Source organism: Pimephales promelas, chromosome 9, assembly GCF_988280905.1.
Source record: "Pimephales promelas chromosome 9, fPimPro1.hap1.1, whole genome shotgun sequence".
NCBI lineage: Eukaryota > Metazoa > Chordata > Actinopteri > Cypriniformes > Leuciscidae > Pimephales > Pimephales promelas.
In genome coordinates, this window is record NC_142777.1 from 29,011,436 (window position 1) to 29,034,088 (window position 22,653).

The 22,653-nt window shown below is 37.1% G+C and overlaps 1 protein-coding gene across 3 annotated transcripts in view; it reads left to right on the forward strand.

Annotated features, from left to right (window-relative positions):
* The window catches only part of LOC120460687 (leucine-rich repeat and immunoglobulin-like domain-containing nogo receptor-interacting protein 2), a 292,825-nt gene that overhangs the window by 115,542 nt on the left and 154,630 nt on the right, over positions 1–22,653 (forward strand). For all 3 annotated transcript variants that reach the window (XM_089134953.1, XM_039648602.2, XM_089134954.1), the window contains exon 3: positions 5,191–5,282. The gene's annotated coding sequence lies outside the window, so the exon portion shown is untranslated. The remainder of the gene's footprint in view (positions 1–5,190; positions 5,283–22,653) is intronic.

Genomic DNA, 22,653 nt, shown 5'->3' on the forward strand with positions numbered 1-22,653 from the left:
AGCCAACCACAGTGTTACTCTCAAGTTACTAATGCAGTTTAAATACAAAAAGGGTTCTGCAATTCCATTAACTCTCATCAAACTCTCTGCTGACTGCAGGTGTAGGCTTTCGCCAACAGTAGCCTATAACAGCATTCAGATATACAGTAGTATTGGAAAGCACTAGCAATAATAACTGCTAACAGTGCTTTTTAATGTGAAACTAATCAAATGGAGGAGTGAATCGATTGCAATTGTGTCAAAAACCAGACAAAATGTGTATAAGCATTTATTTATTATAGGCAGACGAGTGGGTGGGTGTTTGCTTACTCATCTATTGCTTCGTAATGAAAACACAAAAGTGGCAAGCTTTGATGGGATAAAGAGCGAGCATTATATTAGTGTTTCAAACAAAAGGATAGCTGCGAGATGGAAAAATATGAAAGTGACTGATGAGAAACTGAGAAAGGAAACAGACCCACAAAAACTCACGTTCATTCCTAATTGGTGAATGATAGTTAGGCAAATATCAAACGACATCTGTAAGCAGTAAGAGGAGTCTGAGCAAAATACATTTAGTCAATATTCCTCAATTCATTCATTCTCTGTTGACTGTGTTAGTCGACCCATTTATCTGTGCATTAGTGGTGGGGATTTTTTAGTGACTCTTTCTGCAAGTGACATTGTTACACCTGTAGGTGGTGACCAGTGAGTCTTCATGAGTCTTTATTTGTCATTCACCTAACTGAGTTGTTCTAAAAAGATGACTCATTCTGTAATGCCACTGCAGTGTGGTGCTGGATGGCGTGCAATGAAAATGGCATATGAATAATGGAATAGAAATAGCAGGGCTTAGGGCATCGCGCCGGCCCCACGCTTTAGGAGGCTCCAAGCCGAGCCCAAACCCCCAAATAGCAAGTTTGTCTTATTTTGTATTTTTTTTTATTTATTAATTTACTTTGACTGTATTTTGTTATCGTTATATGTTTGTGTGTTTTGTCAACATCGATAATGAGCAGCACTTTTCTTTTTTTTTTCTAAACTAAAGAGGCCCTTTTACTCATTTTCTCATTTACATTTATTCATTTAGCTGATGCTTTTATCCAAAGCGACTTACAATTGCTATATATGTCAGAGGTCGCACGCCTCTGGAGCAACACCAATTAGTTCCGTTTACTTAATTTTATTATGCAAACTTGTTGCCTTAGTTTCATTAAGTAAGCATAACTTAATTGCATCATGTTGTTATTACTTAATCCATTTAAGTTCTGTCAACTTAATTCTGTCTGTGATCTGAGGAAGGTTACTTCCAGAGTGCATTGCTACGTGAATAAATTAATTGCTTTGTTTTTCTATTTTTGGCTTTATTTTACCATTACAGTCTTGTTTGCTATTGTTATTGGGGTTTTACAAGAGACAGTAACTAAAAAAATTGTAATAGTCAATTAATTAAATCATTAAAACATGTGTATATAATATATATATATATAGTATATATATATATAATAAATGTATTGCTTGACTTCCTTTGAAATCAAATAATTGTGATATATATTTCATGTTGCATCACTGCAATCAGGAAGAGAATTACAATATATATATATATATATATATATATATATATATATATATATATAAAAGTTCCAACCAAAGGGAGCCCAACCAAAAGGAAAATTAATCACAATAGTAGTCAACTAAAGAATTTTGATGCTCTCCTAAAATTTGTAGGTGTATTGACAATCATATTCAAGATGACTATTTCAAGATGAATAAGAAGAATGATGACTAAGGAAGTGGAAGAAATTAGTGAAAAGGCTCCACCAATAGTAATGTGAGGGGTGGGGCAAAATGGTACTCAAACCAGTCAAGTAATGTTTACAAGGTTTTTCTGAGTAACAAAGGCATAGCATACAAACAGTACAGATTATTAAGAAATTCTACGTACGTTCAACAAATTATTGGACATTAAGTAAAGTTAACAAAAAGAAAATCTTAGTAAGAACAATGTTAGATTTTACAGGGGTTAAGTGTCTTGCTCAGGGACACAATGGTGTCTCACCGTGGATTCAAACCCAAGTCTCTCACACCAAAGACATGTGTCTTACCCACTGCGCCATCACCACCCGTTATTTTCCTTCCACATCTTCCTCTTCTTTTTCTTCTCCCTTTTCCAATTCCTTCCTTCCTTTTCTTCTTTTTGTAAAGTAGCTAAACACGTTTGCTCCTTTGATAATGTCCGCTCCTGTGAGGATTCCTCATTAGGCCTGTTCTCTAATTAATCCTCCTTGATTTCCGTGTGGCTTGCTCTCTCTTTTTGCTCTCTCTCTACCAGCCCCGCAAATCCTCACATGGTGGATTATTGCTTGTGGGTGGTAAAAAAGAAAGGAATGTTCACAAGTCATTTACAAGTAGTTCATGTCTAACGCCCACCTCAGGAATTGTAACACCGGAAAGACCTTTTCAAAGTCGGCCTGTATTTTTTTTTTTTTTTTTTTTTTTTTTTTTTTTACATGAAACAACAGCTATGACCTCTGTGACCATCAAATGGTTGATCCACCGAAGAAACAAGTATATTTAGGTTGGTTGGCTGAGGAGGCTATACTCTCCTGAGCGTAGAAGGCTTATGGGTCTCTTCTATGACTTATCCTCTAGTGGTGGGCAGCCTTTTCTGTGCCGAATCAATCTCAGTCATTCCCTGTCTGCTTCCAAAGCCCTCGAAAGGCTTTAAAGCCACAGAGAGCCCTGCACTGATGACCTGCTCACGGCTTCCAGATATGACCATCAGCTCCACAGCTACAATAAGAGACCCTCTCACACTTCACCCAAGCTCTATCTCCTGTGTATCCTGACATGATTTCATAAGAGTTCATAGGTATTTGTGGTGGTTTGGGTCCCTGCAGGTACATCTTTGTATTTTTACATAGACGCTGAAACATACATAACGTATTAACAGCATCTAAAACATGATCGTTTTACATAAGAACAACTTTAGATAATTACAAATCATAGAGTTAAGAAGTGGTAAGGTTTAGGGTAGGAGTGAGGTTAGGTGTATAAATACACATTTTAATTGTAAATTAAACATTTATAATATCAATCTAAAGGTTTTATGAAGCTGTTTACAAAAGTGTGTCTTCACACAATGCTTTCGAGTTCATTCTAATATGCTGATTTCCAGTGTTTGGAAAGTTCACTTTCTAGTTCAAAGTTCAGTTCACAAATTTTAAAATGAACTAGTTCAGTTCAGTTCAGTTCTTACTTCACGGTTCTTTTTTTTTCATATTTTGCTGTGCTAAGGCTATAGACTTTCATTTTTTGCTGTACTATGGCACGAAGTTAAACTGAGAGAGCGTGCGTTCACAGACAATTATAGAATGAACGCATTCACAGTAACGTTCATCAATACAGTATCAGTTCACATTCGCCTAAAACACATGTTCAACGAGTTCAACCCGTTCAGGCACAACACTGCTGATTTCTTACACAGAATGTTGAAAATATTAATATTTATGTGGAAATCTTTTTTTTTTCTTTTTTTTCTGTAGTCTTTCACAAAATAAAAGATAATGAGAACAGTAATAGATTACCAACAAATTCCTAAGAGGAATGCCCACAATATTCTCTGCCCTCATTAAACAACCTTCAGACATGTCTTCCTCGCATCATCTCAAAGTGTATCCTGGTAAGTAAGGTGGCTGGAAGTTGAACAGAAACTGACTTTGTGACTTCATCTCCAGGGTTATGCGACTGGTTCCCGTTCATTGCAATGGAAGTCGATCACTCTTAACAGTAGAATATGTAAATCTCAGCACTGGGGGAAACCATCAATCCTCCATATTGAGTGAGAATGCTGGCATGCAATTGAATGTCTCTCTCATTGCAATATACTTTAATCTTCATAATCCTGGGGTTTGAGGAATACTCCAATCCATAAGCAAGCGTTGCTTTGCCACATATATTTATTTTCAGCCCTCTATTGGAAAATGGCACTCAGTTGGAAGTAAGCGGTACGCATGATGGTGTTTTTTGATCGATAACCTCCGCATCTAGCCACTGATTGAAATAGATATTTGCCGTGGAGTTGTTTCTCTCCATAATGATCTCATTTTATATTCTTGCCTCAAACAGTTCTTCGCCCTCTGATGCATAAGGCAAACTGTGCACATATAGCCCACCCAGCATAATCGTGCAAGATTGACGGTAGCAAAGGAAATGCTAGGTAGTTAGCTCTTGACATGGGGATAACCCAACGCATTCTCAATCTAGAGCGTCATATAGTGACGCTTTTGACAATGTGTATACATCCAACTCACATGGCACCCTTTAGTGTCAATATAACACGCTTTGGTTATGGTAGGTTTAGGTCTGGGGTAGGGTTAAGGTTAGACCACTAGGAGGCGCCGTCCGCCCCATATATATCTGCGTCTCATATTGACGCTAAAGGATGCCATGTGCGTTGGATGTCTACGCATTGTCAAAAGCGTCAGTATATGAAGCCTTTGGATGAGAACGGACTGGATAACCATAATTGAAAACGTTACATTTTATCCATATTTTTTCAGGAGAAGTTCTACCTGCTGCCTTTATTATGCCAATGTGTGGTAAACAGGCAAGGTTTTTTGACTCTACCCTGGGTCCTTCCTCGTCGATACACTGGAAACAACTATATGACCCACCATAAAGCAAGACTGAATATGCAGACACTCAGCTTTCAGACTTTTAAAACAGCTCATTACAAGGCCAATTTAAAATAAACACCTTATTCTGGAAAGCATTTGTGGACCCCAGAGTCAGAATATGCTTTTGGGCCAGGTGCCACTCTTTCTTTTATATGTAGACAAGGTAAATGCTGAATAAAACTCTCTTTTGAGGTTCAGGATCGCTTATTAACACAACCCAGCCTAAGGCCGATACAGAATCTCTTACAGATGGCATAACAGTATAGTTCAGATGCTGAAGAGCAGTCGTTTAATGAAACAGCAGGAGAAGGCTATAGTTTTTCCAGGGAAGCCATTCGGCAGTGTGGGTTTGAGGCGGTACATATGGTCAAATGTCTCTTTTTCTTGGTGCTTCTCAAGTCAGCGCACAATATGTTATTCCATGTCAGTCTAACTGGGCATCAGATGGGTTTTGATGAAGCACATTTATCTGCTTGTTATAACACAATATGATTAATACCTTTTTTTTGTTTTTTGTTTATCTCATTTGCAGATACTGCTGTGATTTCTGCTGCTGAAGCGGTTTTCTGCAAGCGGAAAAAAAGCATCTCATTCATTGGCATCTGTATTCAGAAGGTCTGACAGGTAAGATGCATTTTAATTGTACCAATGTTCTGTAGGCTGGTAAAACACAGGACTCAATAATAAAGATGGGAAGTGGCAACTGGCTGACGTGACAGCATCCAACTCCAACTTGCCCTTTTGAATCATTAAACGTGATTTATCGATTTGACAGCACTAAACAAGGCATTTAATCACAATAACAATATATATTCTTTTAATAATTAAAAAATAATAAATTAAATAATTAATTATTTTAAATATATACATAAAATAAAAATAAACAAAACTCATAATAAAAATGTATCATTGTTTTATTTTGTTTTTTTTTTGTTTTTTTTGATCACTTGAAATTATGGCAGGGTAAGTAAAAAGTAGAATTCCTTGCCTGACAGAGCTGACAGAAAAAGAAAAAAAAAATCCTTTATTGTTGGGTCCTGAAACTTTAAAAGTAACAGATTGTGGACAAGTAGATTATTTTGTGGCACTTGAACGTGACAAGGGGCTTGGGTCCCAACCGCTGGGATGAAATGCCTTTGCCTAACCTTCTTTTTCATATGAAGACTGGTTTCTCCTTCTCTGTTCTCCTTCCTCCTGATCCGCTATGACATTTTCTCCCCAAAGGGCACATGTGAGATGAAATTACTCTGAGGTGTCAAACACGTCATCTCCCCATGTTTAAATGCCCAGTTTCAAATGCCAGCATCCTCAAGTGGAGCATGGCGCTGTGTTTGTTCTGGCCACTTGCGGTTCCTGTCACGTTTCTGGTTTGTGGTTCAGCGAGGAACATGAAGCAGAAATACTCCTCAAAATTAGTGTGAACGTGTAGGTAAAAAAAAAAGATAATACGTTGCAACGGCATTGTTTTTTCTCTTTTTTTGTTAAAAACTTAGTACCTCGAGGCATACTAAAATTATTAGGTGTTTGGTTGCTGTTTTCCCAAATTTTTATCATCTGATCCCTTCCTGAGCCTGTGTGCTTTCATCTGTTCCATCCTTCCATTTGCATAATGTACTATAGTAGTGCAACAATTACACACATGTCTGAAAGATAAAATGTAGTTAGAGACCATGATTGTGTGTGTGTGTACTTTTCTACAGTGTCAGTGTTGATGTCAGGATGTTAAAATGGTCTATCGAATTAAATGTGTTATGTGTAATTTCTTATGTTAAATGCTCTCTGGCTGGTTGCATAAACTGCTTAGACTAGTCTTACAATTCATCTATTTTTTTTTTTTTCTTTAAGACTGGTGATAAAATGTAGAGTGGAATAATCTGATAATAATCTAAAAAAATAATTTTCTTCCTCTGTCTTTTTGTCTTATTTTCCATCACAAATATCTAAACATCCATAAATTTACCGGTACTTGAGAAGCAAAATGACAAAAAAAACTTATATCTGCCAGTATTGTTTTGCCTTTAAATGAATTTTATTTTTTTTCTGACTGCATTGGCAATTCCTGCTCACTTTCACATTTAGCAGGCTACATCATCACCCCTGTCAATTGCGCATCTCAATTTTTCACTTTTTACAGATGCTGAAGACCAAAATAATGCATTGACATGACACATTGTCTGTTTATTTTTTGTATTTTTTTCTCACAAATCATATGGTCTTTTCAATCACTTGCACAGCAGTGGGTTAGGAAAATTGAGAAACACCCTGTATGTTTTAATAGATGCAATATAATGGCATGATTAAACTATTAAAGACACATCTGCCATCCTAATTTCTTTTTAATTTGCAGAGGACTCGGCTGCATTCTGTGCTGGCTGATCTGATGGTTTAATTAAGTCATGTCCATAAGAGTGATTACAGAATGAGAGTGGAAAGGCCCGACTGGTCCAGAAAATACTGAGTCGCTGTGTGAACTCTTGTTAGATTGACCGCCTCCACTTCCCAATTCACCTGAAAGCTACTTTTACACTCGAGACAGCGTACCACACCTCCACACCTCCAACTGCATTCAACACCGGTCCCGCAATCAGAATGCTTGTGTCAGGATAGCAGAGCACGCTTCGGCCTTGATTATTCCCCATGTGTGGCGTGATGGCTCATATTGGTGCTGATTTTTACGCTTCACAAGGTGCAGGATTTTTGAATGGTCTTTAGGAGAAATTGTCTAGGTTCCACATCACAACACCATAAAGATTATGTTATTAAAGAGCTGATTCTCAGGCATTTGTGTGGCTCTGAAAGCGGTAAAGGGGAAGATCAGAGATGAGTCTTGCTGAGAGACCTCCTGCCTTATATAGCTTCATACCTTTGAAATCAAGACCCTGCCTGGTTGGCTGGCAGGCATCCGCAGCTGTGCGAAACTGGAAGCCGATGGCTAGATTGAAGAACTTTGTCCTTCAGATCTGAAGAGATGTTTCTGTAGGGCAAAATAATGCAAAGAAAGGAAGCTGAAATCTCACTCAGTGTCAGGAGCTCTTTGAAAACCATGTCAACTTCATAGCACTATGAAAAAAAGACACAAAGGACAGCTCAGCTGCGCTGCTACATGTGGCCACACTATTAGCTACCTGAAGCCAAGATGAAGGGATAATTAGTCCTGACTGACTGCTGAATAAAAGTGTGACAGGTATCCCACCACTGGTTGTCTTTAAAATTCTTTAAATTAATTCTCTGGTTGAGTAGTTTCATATTGGTTTCATGTTCTATGATCTTCTGACATGGTCAAATAGCAGGGGCGGTGATCTTTTGACACCCCGCGATTCGATTTAAAGGTCACGATTTGATTAAAAATTGATTCTTTTCGTAAAGTTATAAAACAAAGGTTTGGGTAAATAAAAGCCGGTCTAGAGGCCGGGTCTGTTTTTTTGTTTCAGGTTGTTAATGTTCTAAAACCGTCAGATCCTCTGCAGTCATTCTATTTTACAGTACTCACCGATCAAAATATGTTTTGGCGCCGGGCAAAAAGCAGACTCTAGATCTGACGTCTTAGAACATTAACAACCCAAAACTAAAAAAAACAGACCCGACCTCTATTTGAGACCGGATTTTATTTACCCAAAACCTGTAGCCACACCAGGCGTGTTAAAGAGACAGGCGTCTATTTGTGACTCTGCTCTTATTTGAAGTTTTACGGTAATAAAAGAACAGATGTATGCTTTCTGCTGCTGCAGTTCTGTAATAGACCTGCAGGATGAATTCATCTACGGATAAGGGTTCTTATTGTACTATAAATGCAGAAGCCCACGAGGAAACAATCACCTAGGGCAATTATTTGGCAACCTAAACTGAGGTTAGCCATTTCCATGGTTCCATGAGTTACTTACTATTTATGATAATGCATTTATTAGAATGGGTCATTTGCAAGGGAGAGACGTTGTGCCCACTGAGCTGTTTAATGTCCACATGACTCCCCACTCAGTACTCGAGACCCCTCATCCTGAGTAAATTACCATTTCACTTTTCATTTATATAGTCTAACTGTGCCACCAAGTTCCCATTCAGCTGATGAGAACTGCATAATGGCTGCAGCTATGGAAAAAAAAAAAAAAAAAGAAACAAACAAACAAATAAAAGAAAAACTAACTGGTAGCTGATTGGGTTACAAAAAAGCCCAGGGGGTCAATGATCTCTCAAGGCAGTTCATTTGCTTATAAAGAGATAAGAACATTGCAGTCTGTCATAGAGCACATGTGTCATTAAAACATTGAGTCACTGAGAGCTGTAGTTCATGATGGTGACTGATGGGGTCATGTCACATCGTTTACCAGAGGCTGACTTAACATCTCGACATTAAACCACAATTGCTTCAGTTAATCGTTGGCATTCATATTTAATACTTCCATTTGCTAAATGGGAATTCTGTTTGCTAATAATGAGACACAGATAGTCCGCAATTACATATTTTACCATTTTTTAGCCCAGTAATTAGGACGAAAAAGTCCAAGAATTAAAACGATACAGTTGTTTTGTGTTGCTGGTTGTGACTGTGGAACCGCTCAATGTTGAGATTTTCATTGTTTACATATTTACACAGTTCATTGGACCGGGTTAGCGAGGAGTAGGCATTTGTAAATGTTATAATTTGATAGATTCACCAGTGGCGCTTTCTTTTCAATTGGACATTTGCTAAAATGGTTTATGGCTTCTTCTGCATTCTGCTTTTACTTTAGCCCAAAAATACAACTTTATTATTATTTTCACAGTTACTACACAACGTAATCTGGCACACATGTATTAAGCCATGTATTTAGTCATGTTTATTCACAAACAAAATGTCAAATATGATATGATTTATTTCTTTATTTCCACTGCGGATGCACTCTTCTATTACATTCCCAGAGGAATTACATTGTCATGCCAGAATCCCATGTTTTATTTTTGAGAAGTGTGAATTGAACAGGTAATTGTATATGTGTACAGTATATATATATATATATATATATATAATTTTTTTTTGCCCTCAGCTTTTAGTGCGTCTCAATTTCAGTGCCGCCAAGCTCTCTGTGTTTCCATTAGTAAGAACACAGTGCATTACAGACCCCATTATCACATACTAGGAAAGAGTAGGCCCATGAGAACACTTCCTTTCTCTCTCTGTCTCATTCTCTCACTCTCTCTCTCACGCATGCACAAAGTCACATTTCTATATATCACTTTATTTTGATGGTCCCTTAAAGGGACTCATCGCTTGATAAACTTAAGGTTGAGCCACTGTAGTCACTTGGACTATTTTAACGACATCTTTACTTACTTTTCTGGGCCGGCAGATATCAATTACATTACAGCCATAGGAGTGAGCCAGCTCTTAAATTTAATCAAAAATATCTTAATTTGTGTTCCAAAGATGAACAGAAGTCTTGTGGGGTTGGAACAATGTGAGGGTGAGAAATTACTGACAGAATTTTCATTTTTGGGTGAATTACCCATTGTAAATACTATATTTACTAAGTGTTGGTAGAGTATTTCTAGACTGTTAGGGTTAGAATAAGTTAATAAAATTACCTCTAGTCAGTATATAAAGTCTGTTAAAGTCTCTCAATAATGAGTTAGAGTAGACAGTCTACTAATAATCTAATGAGAGTTAGTTGATATGTAGTTGCAAAGTTACTTATAGTCAACAGAATGTTCAAAAGGGACCATCAAAATAAAGTGCTACCAAATGTATTTAGAAAAGCCTCTTGATGCAATGTTGTTCAAGAATGTCTTGATTCAAAAGTGTCCACCCCATTAATCCAAAACCGTTTTTAAGTAATGTGATTTAGCTGACAATATTTCCATAGTTTGGCCTTCACCGAACTGAAGAATGAATGCGGAAACATCCATTTAATAGGCATCTCTTCTCTGATAAGAGCACAGGTGCCATAGCTTAGCAAGAGCTACTGTCTGTTAAGTAAGATTGAGGGCAGGTGCTTTGAGCCAAGATTGCTTTCGGGAACAGGGCGTTTTGTCTACTAAACAGCTGTCTGGATTTATTCCTTTCATATTCATGCATTTTTTATTAATGGTTAGCCAGGGAACACTTGGGTACTCCCATAAAGTAGTCTGGCTTGATGAATGCATATATAGATCTGGAAAAAACTCAGAGCGATACTTCCAAATAAGCCAGCAGAGTTAATGTCAGCTTATATGTCACTGCAAAACGCAAACAATTTACTAAGTCTCTTTGGAAAGGATTGGTCCCTTGTACGGTCAAAGGATAGGTCTGCTGAAATACTTTTTTTGTTGATGAAGGTGATTTGTTGAAAACCCATGCCAAAACATATGTTTACTTCACTCATATATTGTAAAATCTTCAATACAGACTTAAGTCACTTTTCCACCGTCGGGCTGAATGAAAATGGTTATAAGAATGGTAACTAACGTTCCGGTTATAATTTGACTTGAGATTTGTTTAGCATGGCAAAATTACAAACAATTCTTGGCCTGGAATTCTCAGCACGATTGGCTAACAGTGTTGAACCGTGTAGTGACCTCGCCACTCAGGATTGGTCGTTTGCCTTTTGTCTGGCTAACAGTTTTTCTCTAGGTGGCCAATTTAAGGGTAGTTAATGCAAGTTAATAATAAAATCTTCAACCTCCATAATGCATAATTTACATCTCATAGAATCTGTAAACCCTTGCATTACTAAGGTAATGGCTGACATATTTGTATTACATTCCAAAGAGCTTTATTATAAGCCCCGTTGTGAAAAATAAAACCATATCTAGCACAGAATGGAATGGAATGGTTAAGCAATGAGAATGGATTTGCCCAGCGGTGGAAAATTGGCTTTTGTTTTAACACAGTATTCGAATGTCAAGTATAAATGACTTGTAGGTCTTATCAAATATACCATGTTAAATAGAAAAAAATCATTGCTCAAAAAGTTGTTAATCTTAGAACTAACCATTTTTGCACACTATCACATAAAAAGAAAAGAGAGGGAGAGATAGAGAGACAGAGAGAGAAATGGAGAGCAGTAGGGAATGAGAAAAGCCTGGTGAAGTAGTGTCCATTACAGAGAGTGAATGGTGATTCACTCCCCAGAGGTTGAAGGCTGAACGTCTGAGATTATACAGCAAGAGGAAAGTGTGTTATGTTTCAAAGTTAGGTGCTAGGGAACAATAACCTGCTGCTGTAGCAATCTCAACCAAAATGACAAAACACTCCTCCAAATAGTGAAGTAATTGGAGACCGTCTATTCATCATGGCAACGAGACACTGAGAGAAAATACCTTCTTGTTGGGATCAACTCTCTGTGTTTGTACTTTGCAAAAGTGTGGCAAAAGCTAGACTAGATCTTTTAACTGCCAATTTTGATTTTTTTATTATTATTATTTATTTATTTTTTATATTATTATTATTATTATTTAAAATAATAATAATAATATATTATAATAATATATTATGTTATTCATTTTGATGAACGAGTTCGAAGAGGAGAGTCACGAACGCGCATCACAGAACAGAGCAAGCCGTGCGTTTGTGCTTATAAAACTTAAAGTTTTTTATTTATTTTTTTTAAATGGTATATAAGACCCTTATTCATCGTCTGGTGTCGTTCAAAGCCCTTTGAAGCTACACTGAAACTCATTTGGACTTTGAACCGTTTGGTTCCCAATGAAGTCCATTATATGGAGAAAATCCTGGAATGTTTTCATCAAAAACCTTCATTTCTTTTCGACTGAAGAAAGAAAGACATTGACATCTTGGATGACATGGGGGTGAGTAAATTATCAGCTAAAGTTTTTTTTTATTATTAGTATTATTTTATTTTATTTAAGTGAACTACTCCTTTGAGAAAGAGATATATAGTCTTATGTACAGTATAAATCCAGGACAAACCAATGAAATAATATTCAGACAAGTTACTTTATACAGCTTGTTTGTGTTTGAAGTCCGTTGCTCTTTTTTTTTGGTGAAGCTCCAGACTTTTCCTTGCAGATTTGTCTATTTATTTGTTGTCATAAACAATTTACAACCAGCCCGCTTTTGTTTGAATGTGTATTAATCCATGGGCTTGCTTGGATGGCGTGTATGTGCTCGGCTGCCTGTATTATTTTTTTGGCTGGATTAGCTGGCTATTTCCTGCTTGCAGTGGAATACTGAGTGGAGCTTCTCAAGACCAGTGGCACACTTGGAGACATGGCTGTTAAATGACATCTGTTGTGATTTATTTTTATTTTTTCCTGCTGTACAGACATCCGAATTCGATCTCTGATATTTGCCTTTTTGTGGTGCGTTAGACTTCTCACTGTGCCATATTGTGGTTAGATCGCCTATGTTGTGCTGACAAAAAAATATTTTTTCTCTCTCTCGCTCTCTTTATCAATGCCTCCACCGCCTTTTTAGCACCCCACTGGTTTGTGAAAGGTCAGCTTTCTACCGCTTGACAAATCTGGATCTCAATGAAAACAACCCACAATAAAACATGGTTTTAACCGGATAATGTAATTTATTTTTAAATGTTAAATACTTTCTACTTTAAGGGAGCTAAACCAACTGTCTCATTGTGAGCTAAAATAAAGAAAACGGAGAGAGACTTAATCATGGACTTCATTGTCTGTTTTACATTGCAGCTCCAGCTAGATGCACATGGGGTAAATGTCAAGGATGTCCGTGTAAACACCACTGCAGGGCCCTCGGGGGCCTTCCTGTCTTTCTTCTCCTGTCACATTCTCTTTTCTCATTTCTTCTTCTCTCATAAATTGTTTGTGCAGAAACTGGGTTTTCTAAGCGCAGTCGCCATTACAGATCTTTTATTCCAGTGCTCCGTCCTGCCCTGTTGAGGGGTGATGCTAAGTGATATCCATCACAATGAGAAACGGTAGAGGTCACAGAAAGCCGTTCACCATTCCTCATATTTTACTGCTGCCACAGCTTGCACTTTTGCAAGAACATTTTTATCTATAAAATGCCAATCAAACGGATGTATGTATTTGCTGTTTGACAGCTTGTTATCAGGGTGGCTCTGACAAGGACAGGAAAGAAATAAATATTTCCTTTTTTTTTTTTTTTTTTTTGTCTGATGCACCTAGCCATGTATTAAATATATCACATAGCCATGCAGTCTGCATTTACAAAATATTTGTGGAAAAAAGTGTCATTATGTCATTATGAAGAGTTCTGTGAATTAAAGCATGGTAATGTAAATTATATGCCACCCCTGCAATTAGTTAGTTTGTCAAATTTGATCTGCATGATTTTCCATTCCAGTCAACTGTAAGTGGTAGTAAGGTCAAAAGACCATGTAAAATCATAGAGCCCAGTCACCAAGTGCTGAAGTCACATGGTTTAAAAAAGTGGCTTTTCAAGAAAAACTACAAAGGACTACAAAGAAAAACTAGAGCTTTTCATGAAAAACTACAAAGGACTACAAAACATGGCACTGAAAAATTCATCTGGATTCCAGCCCATATGGGCTATATGTACGCATAAGTTCTGCATTCGATGCAAGGATGCTCATCCATTTCCGGTTGTGGAGATTAAAGCGGTAGAGCTTTTGTGTGAGTGAATGTACAGTACATGTGTTGTATTATTTTTGTTTTGTCTCGAGGACCCCCTCGAAAACGAGATGTTTCATCTCAAGGGGTTATCCTCAACAACAACAACAATAAATGTTAACTAAAGCGGAGGAAAACCGAGGAAAACGGGATTATGACAGAGTCTTCAAACTGTCAAACTGTCTTCCCGTCGTTGAAACGAAACGTACATACGTTTAGCTGTAATTTTATATATAGTTATGTTTATTTAATATAATTTTAAAAACAAGCATAAACACAACGAGGGGTGTCTGTTTTATCTGTTTTTTGTGACTAACGTTTCTTTAGTATAACCATGGGGTATAAAATTCAACATATATTCTCGGTATTGCATTGGACTCTACGATCGGCAGAAGTTATCGAGCATCCTTACACCTTCACCGGAAATACCGCCGTGCATAGAGCCCATAGGAGAAGAAGGAAATGAAATTGCAGACAAATATGCAAAAAATGCAACCAAAAAAAAAAGAAAAAACAGAGATAGATATGGTAATAAGTTATAGTAAGGCGGAAGTTAAAGTCCCCGTGAAATCAAAATTGAACCTATTTACTTTGTTAGCGCATATTACTAGTCTTGTGGTGAACAATTAATCTGTGCAAGTAAAAATATATTTAAAAAATGTTTTACCTTGCTAATCTTTAATCAAAATCTGAAAAGTTACTTCCGGTCTGGAACGGTTTCTTTTTTTGATGACGTAGGTTTCACAGCTTGGGTGGGGAAACGCTTAACCACTCCCCTCAAACCGTTAGTTTGCTATGAGCGAGAGATGGAGAGGAGGAGCGCTAGAGTACAACCCTGCCCTCTGTTCAATATTCCGTTTCACTTGGAAATACATCACAGCACTGGAGAAAAAATCGTTTGCAACTTCCGGTTCACGGGGATTTTAAAAGCATATTCAAAGAAGAAATGAGAAAGAAGTGGCAAGAGGAGTGGAATAAAGAAACAAAAGCAAGAATGTATTACATAAGAGGGTATAGGAGGTATGAGAGAAAATAATAGGAATAAAAGGGAAGAGGACATTATTTCAAGAATGAGATTTGGGCATACTGGATTGAATAGTACGCTTAAATTAATAGGGAAACATAAAACTGGGATGTGTGAGGTCTGTAATATTAATGAAACAGTAGAGCATGTTATTATTAATTGTCATAAGTATAAGCAGGAAAGGATGAGGCTGAAAGACTGGTTTAGAAAAGAAAAAAAAATGATTTGAAATGAAGGAATTATTACAAATGAATTCAGGGCATGTGGGGTATAGAGCGATATTTGTGTTTTTTGAGTAAAACAGGGCTTAGTAGAAGGATATGAGTTTAGTTTTCTTAGGAAGTTGTATTTAATGATAATGTATGAATATTAATAATGTTATTAGATATTTATGAAGTTATTTATTGGTTTTATTATGGATTTATGGATTTATTTATTTCAAGGATAGTGAGGAAAGGCTATTGTGATCCACACTCCATATGAGAAGGTGGCGGTAATGCACACTTAAAAGTTGTTTGCCAACCGCCATTAAAAGAAAAAAAAGAAGAAGAAGAACATGGCACAGAACAGGGAATAACTAAAGTCAACGCAAGACAATGAAAACACAAGACGGGAATCGTGACAGGCAGATGCCAGTAAAACCTTACCTGACTGCTTTGTGCCAACTGTAAAGTTTGGTGGAGGAGGTTAATGGTATGGCACTGTTTTTCAGGGGTTAATTTTAGTGAAGGGGAATCTTTTAATGTTCAGCATACCAAGACATGTTGGACAGTGCTATGCTTCCAACATTGATGGAACAGTTTGGGGATTTTGTTTTATTTATTTTTAGATTTTTTTTTTTTTGTCTTTGCTTTGTTGATTGACATTTTGAACACAGCTGTTAGAATACCCTTATTATGTATCACAGATAGTCAGCTCTTCCATCAACAACAGCAGATGGCATGTGACAGGCATCTGTGTATGTTTACATTAAGATTAAGAACGGAGCTGTAGATTTGAAAAGCATGCTTTTCCCCATAATTGTTCATGCTTTTCCCCATTATTGTTGAATCACAGAGGCTACACCAGTTACTTTCCCAAACAGATGTCTTATTTATTATTTGTATACATTTATCAGACTGATAGAAAGAGGCTAAAATAAGGCTACAGCTGAGGAGGTCTTCATTCCAGATTTCTGTGTTCCCAATTTCTTTATTCACCCCAACGAAATGGTTCCTCTGGGTTTCTCCTCCCTCACCCCCGTCATGCTTTTATTTCTCAGAGTCAGTACAGTAAGGATTGAACTTATATACACCACTGACTTTCAACTTGTAAGGTAAAAGGTGCTTTATGTTTAATAATGGAACGTATACATCATGCTTACATTGATGGTACAATCCACTTTCCCTCTGTGTATACATTAGTGGTAGCCTGACTACATCAGACTTCAGCTCAATTTCAGTTCGCTTCTGTACTCAGTCTGAGATAGCGACCTATCTCTCAGGTCTCTGGCCTGAAAACAGCCGGCCAATCAATGAACAGAGGGCGGGCTGAGAGCCATGATGTAGACGCTAAGCGGTGAGTTTAAGATTGTATGTTAGGGAAATCGAAAACGACCACGGATATGGAGATACAGGATGCAATTCACTCTGTTGTGGAGAATGATCCTGGCATTTGCAAACTAAACCTCGAACAAAAAGTGTGTTTGTTAAAGATTTTGAATGGAGGTGATGTTTAAGTTGGAGAGAGAGGTGATTGCGTTATGTGATTGGCTTACAGGTAACGAATGATTTTATACTTCAGACAAGAGTCTGCTTCTGAGTCTGGAGCAACACAACGGAGACATCTAGTCAAAGTTTATACCATAGGCTGAAATAAAGTGGAGTGTGGAGAGACGGAAAGAGGGAGAAATCTGGACAAATGGCAAGTTACTAAAAGACAAGTATTATAGGCTCTCCTGTCCAGGGATCCACCAGAACTGGTAATTTATATATTGCAGTAATTGTATTACAATTATTTTGTCACTTAAATTATATAATAGAGCACAATATATAAAGTGCAGAGGATCCCTAGACCCTTTCTCTTAGAAGTAATGCATCATCCATTCTACACGTTAAAATGTTATGTTAACATTCATGCATAGAATCTAAGTGAGAGCCTCAGTGTTTGTCTGCTTTTTACAGATGATCATGTGGATTTCATAATTCTAGGCGTTCTCTAAACTGCCGTGTTATACAACTGAAAATCACAATAACTAAAAAAAAGAGAGAAAGAGAGACATTTTTCATCTATATAATGCGCCATTTATCAGCAAGTGAAGGAATTGGTGTATCAGCTAGAATTTACAACACAATAGGGATACATGTTGTGATGTGTCTATTAATCACTTGATGCTTATGATAAATGGCCTGTTGTAAATTCAGGTATGGATATTTAAAAGCGCACGAGTCATCACATCAGTCAACTACTAAGATGAATCTTTACAAGCAAACAATTTACAGTCCATTTTCCCATCAGAGAAACAGAGTGTTTCATGATTGTAATCAATGCAGGGAAATAGTGAGGGACTATTGCAAAACCACAGATTTTGTGTGCAGTTAATTATTATTATTTGTAATGAATCAACATATCTATCAATCAATCTATCTTACCCCCATCCCTCATCTAGTGGTATTTTCTTGAATGAGCTGCAGTGTTCATGTAAACAGCAGTTGGAACTTGAAAGTGGCATCACTTATGCAAGCATTTATGCAACAAATTAAGCATATGTTTTATTTCCCTTGTGAAAGGGATGTGTTTAGGTCTGGTCTCCCCACGTAAATCCAAGTACAAGAGTTTTAACTCTGAAAATGTCATGCAGATGTTAACATTTAATATAGGAAAAAGTGTGATGAATAACCTTTTTGATTTGTCTAGACATTGATTTACTGATCGGCCAATCTGCTAATTTATAATTTGTATTTACTGGGGATTTTTACATCTTTTTCATCTGGTCACCCCCTTAAAGGGTAACTAAAGCCCCTTTCAGAGCCTGACTCCACCCACTGGCAATATTTGAAAAATGCTAAAAAAGTGGGCAGACCACAGTGGAGATCCAATAGCCACCGTTCAACCTGAAGAGGGCAGCACTAAGACGTTTTTACACCATATATTGTAGAAATAAAACACTTTATACACAAATGTCAAAAAAGTTACTCGAATCGATGACTGGTATTAATAAAGATCCGTTCTTCCAGATCATTAACTAAAAAAAGTTGGTTTAGGGTTTAGTTACTCTTTAAAAATTCCCTTTTTTATGGATGCGCAAGAAATTTTTTTTGCCACCAATGGTCTCTGTGATCAACTTGGCTCATGATGCTTTTGAGAAATGAGCCGACTGATAAAATTTCCCTCTCAAACTTGTTGAGATTATTTAAGAGACTTGAGACTCACTCCAGTCTCAAGAGGAGGAAGGGTCAATTGTCTTCACAGCCTTGACAACAACAACGGCTTTAATAACTGCAGGATTTTCACATCTGTTACATAACCCTTATAAGTCATAAACAATTCATCAGCGCTGAGGGGACTTCTCTGGAATTTCCCTCTAGGGCACGAAGCGATGGCTGCGATCCTGCCTTAATGAACCCCCAAACCCCAGCACTCCCAGTTAAGCTGTGCTTTTGTCTGCACTGGTTACACAGGCATTCATTATCATGTTGGAGCCAATGCGACATCATATGTGCACCGCTGCAAGCGCCCCTCACAATGCCATCTGATTGCAGTGATTCACTCTCCAAATTAGTGACATTTCTCTTAATGTGTGCCTTGCTTCCAGCAACAAAAGCCTGTTTCACATTCCCATCCTCATGACACTTTATGTAAAATGACTGCGCCTACGCAAGCATAGCAACTGAGGATTCTGATCATCACAGTCAACAAAAAAAATTGACAAAAAAAAGGCAAAAAATAAATGGAGAGCATGACAGAAGGGCAGTAAATGAAATGAGAGGAACAAAAAAATAGGCAACAGATCCATGTGATGTAATGGATACAAATTCTAATAAATTTAAAATGGAACCAAGTCAAATTTATGTGATGGCTAAATCTGTTTAGACCGCGGATGTGTGCAGATTCTGATACAGATAGGCTGAACCGTGACAAGCTGCATGGAGAAACTAAAGCGCTTCAGTAAGCCGCTCGACACCTCTCATTATCCACATGGCACGCATGCCGGGAAGGGGATCCGGGGAACCTTACATCTTAGTGTGAGAGTCGGTCTTTTCTGCTATGATTCCCTCTCCAGATAGGAAGACTGTAAATGAAAGGAGCCATGCAAGAAAATCAATTCCTTTCAGAATAGCATTTGTTTAAACTCGTTCAAATCAGAGCTGAAGCAATATTATTAGTTCATTCCACTGATTTAGCTAATTCATCCCAAGCCGTTTTAAGTAGAGCACATTTCATTTTCAGAAGGTTACATATTGCATATTCAGAAAAGTGTGTAGCACTTCAAAGGATTTTTGCAAAACCACTCATTTTGTGTGCAATTTATTGTTAATTAAATACAATATGTGAACATTTAAGTGTTTTTTTTTTTGTTTTTTTATAGTTATATGTGCAAAAGTTTGCAGTCTGTAAAACAAGACTTTCGAAGAAAATGGACTTTTAAAATGGTCAAAAGTAAATCTTTTACAAGAAGACTTTTACTCTGTTACAAAAAAATATTGTTCTTTTAAAATTTTATTCATCAAAAAATCCTGAAAAAAAAAATAATAATAAAATAAATGTATCACGGTTTCCACAAAAATATTAACCAATACAAACTGTGATAATAATTTGCTGGTCCGAATAGCATTTTTTTAAGCTTCGAGGCTTTGGTAGTAGGCTAATGAATATAGAATATTCAAAGCTTTGGGATCTCTGTCCGTTTTCATTTTGATTATTTCGAGAGCCGTTCATCCAAACCACTTCACAAGGAAGTGCCGTGTCGTATTTGGTGCAATATAGATAGACAGGCCAGATGTGACACGTGCAGAATTAATAAACTTTTAATAAACTACAGAACAGCGCGAGCAGGAAGTGGCGTGCCTCACGTGAGCAGAGCTTATGTTTGAGCAGAGCTTATACTGAGAGAAACAGACACTGCAAAACACATACAAACAGGTCTGTTAAAAAGCGGCGTGCACGCCTCGCGCGAGTGATTATGCTCTGGAAAGGGACACTGCACTAGTGATAGAAGGTCTTTTAACTTAAGCAATATTTTAATAAGGTATAGACTTCTCATTGACAATGTAGGGTAGATTTAAATAAATAAAAACAAAATTTAAATAAATAAAAATACATTTAAATAAATAAAACAAAATAAAAACGAAATTGAACTAAATAAAACATAAAAACTAAATATAAATGAATAGAAAAAAAGAAAAAAGATCATAATAAAAAACGAATAACTTAAATATAGAAAAACTAAATTGAAATAAAGAAAAACGGAAATGTGACGTGACGTCACAGTAAAATCTCAAAGTCTCGCTGTAGATTAATAATAAGGGGTAAAAAGGATAATACATTTTGTTTCTATTATTCTATTTTCCACAATGTCAAAGCAAGCAGCTTAACCCAAAATACAAGTGCAGGCATACACTTCTGTCCATACAAACTTTAAGAAGAAGCAAATATATTTATTAAGTAGCTATAACAAAGTTAAAAGTATTATATTCCACCAGCTAGTGTAAAACATATTCAAGCACGAATGAGAACCATTTCGAGTGGGGAAAAAAAAAAAGAAAAAGATTTTCAAATCGAAAACCAACCCACCGAACGGATGTTCGAGTATTCGGATATTCCAGCCCGATCTCACGGGAATTCATACGAATTTTACGAGGTGGCTAATTCGTAACAATTCATACGACCTCACTCGTAGGAATTAGTACGATTTTGCTAAATCGTACTTATTTCACGAATTGGCCAATTCGTGTGACTTCGTACGAATGACCTACCCCTTACCCCGCCCCTAAACCTACCCATCACGTGGGTTTAGACAAATCGTACGAGTGAGGTCGTACAAATTAGTACGAATTAGACACTTTTTAATCATTAGTCGAATTCGTACAAATTGGTCGTGAGATAGGGTAGGATATTCGGGTCCAGACCTAATAATTTGAAATGTTTCTAGGGCAGCAAACATCATATTAGAATGATTTCTCAAGGATCATGCGATGCTGAATTCAACCCAAACTTTTTTTTTTTTTTTTTTGAAGACTGTTTCAGTTTTAATTTTGCTTAGCTTAGGAATTTACAGATGACTGCAGGAAGGAATGATGTGAAAGTCCATTCATCTCCCACGCATAAACCTGTCTCTCTGCAGCTCTCTACTTTCTAGTATTCCTGCTTCCCTTTACTGCTTGGTCCTGCTGTGCTAATGCTCTGCAAAAACAGCCAGTTTTACAGGCCCCAACAGAATTTCATCATCTGCAAGACTGGGTACTGCCTTTGTTTTCCAAGCTGGAGCTGTCTGCTGGTTCTCAATGGCAAGTCCAACATGAAGTTAGTTTTTCCACAAAGTTCTGATTTCTGATTTAGGCCTTACCCAATTGATGCGTGACAGTCAAAGTTGCAGATTAATCAAATGCCATTCTAACACATAAATGTGCCAGTCTACTCCGCATGGTGCTGAAAATCACAGCCCACTGGTGGTCAGTCTGTCAAATGAGTGTTATGAGTGTTGCCCATTAACTTTTTGGGTAACCTTCACTTACCCTTTGCTGAGGTGGGAAATATTACAAAGAAAATAGATTGAGAGCATAATCTGGCAGTGGCTACTGTCTGGCTTATTATAAAATTGGACTGGATCAACTAAGATGACTGTGACAAAGGCATTGGGACTGCCAAGAGACTGTCTGGCAGGTAGAAGTAGATCTAAGTTTCTGGATGACGTGCTGAGTCTCTCTCCCTGGGAAAATGTAATCCAAAGGTCCCCTGAGTTTCTGCTGGAGGTGAAAATGTCTCAAAACACACCAATTACATTTGCTACAGCCACCAGAATCACTATCTCAGCTCAGATATTAGATGGACAAATGCAGGTACCATTTTAATTTCATTAACATTCATTCAGTATGATATAATATTCTTGTTAGTATTACATAGCTGGTAATTGCTCTCAAATGCTCCTAATGTGTTTTCTGAATAATATTCGTATCATGCAATTAAACTGAATTTTGACATCGAATAATATAAATATCAGACTATTACATATTGTAAGACTGTATAGAGTTTGAGTTTAAGATTAATGGTCCCAAAAGCAATTAAGCACTTCTAACGCTGTTTATGTAGCCTAATTATTTACAGCATTGGAGACAAAAGCTACCGTGCAGAAACAATCCATCAGTGCGCTATAGTGATCAAGAGGATGGAGAGAGAGAGTGATGAGTTTTGACATTGAACAGAATCAATGCACCACATTTAACTTCTGAACAC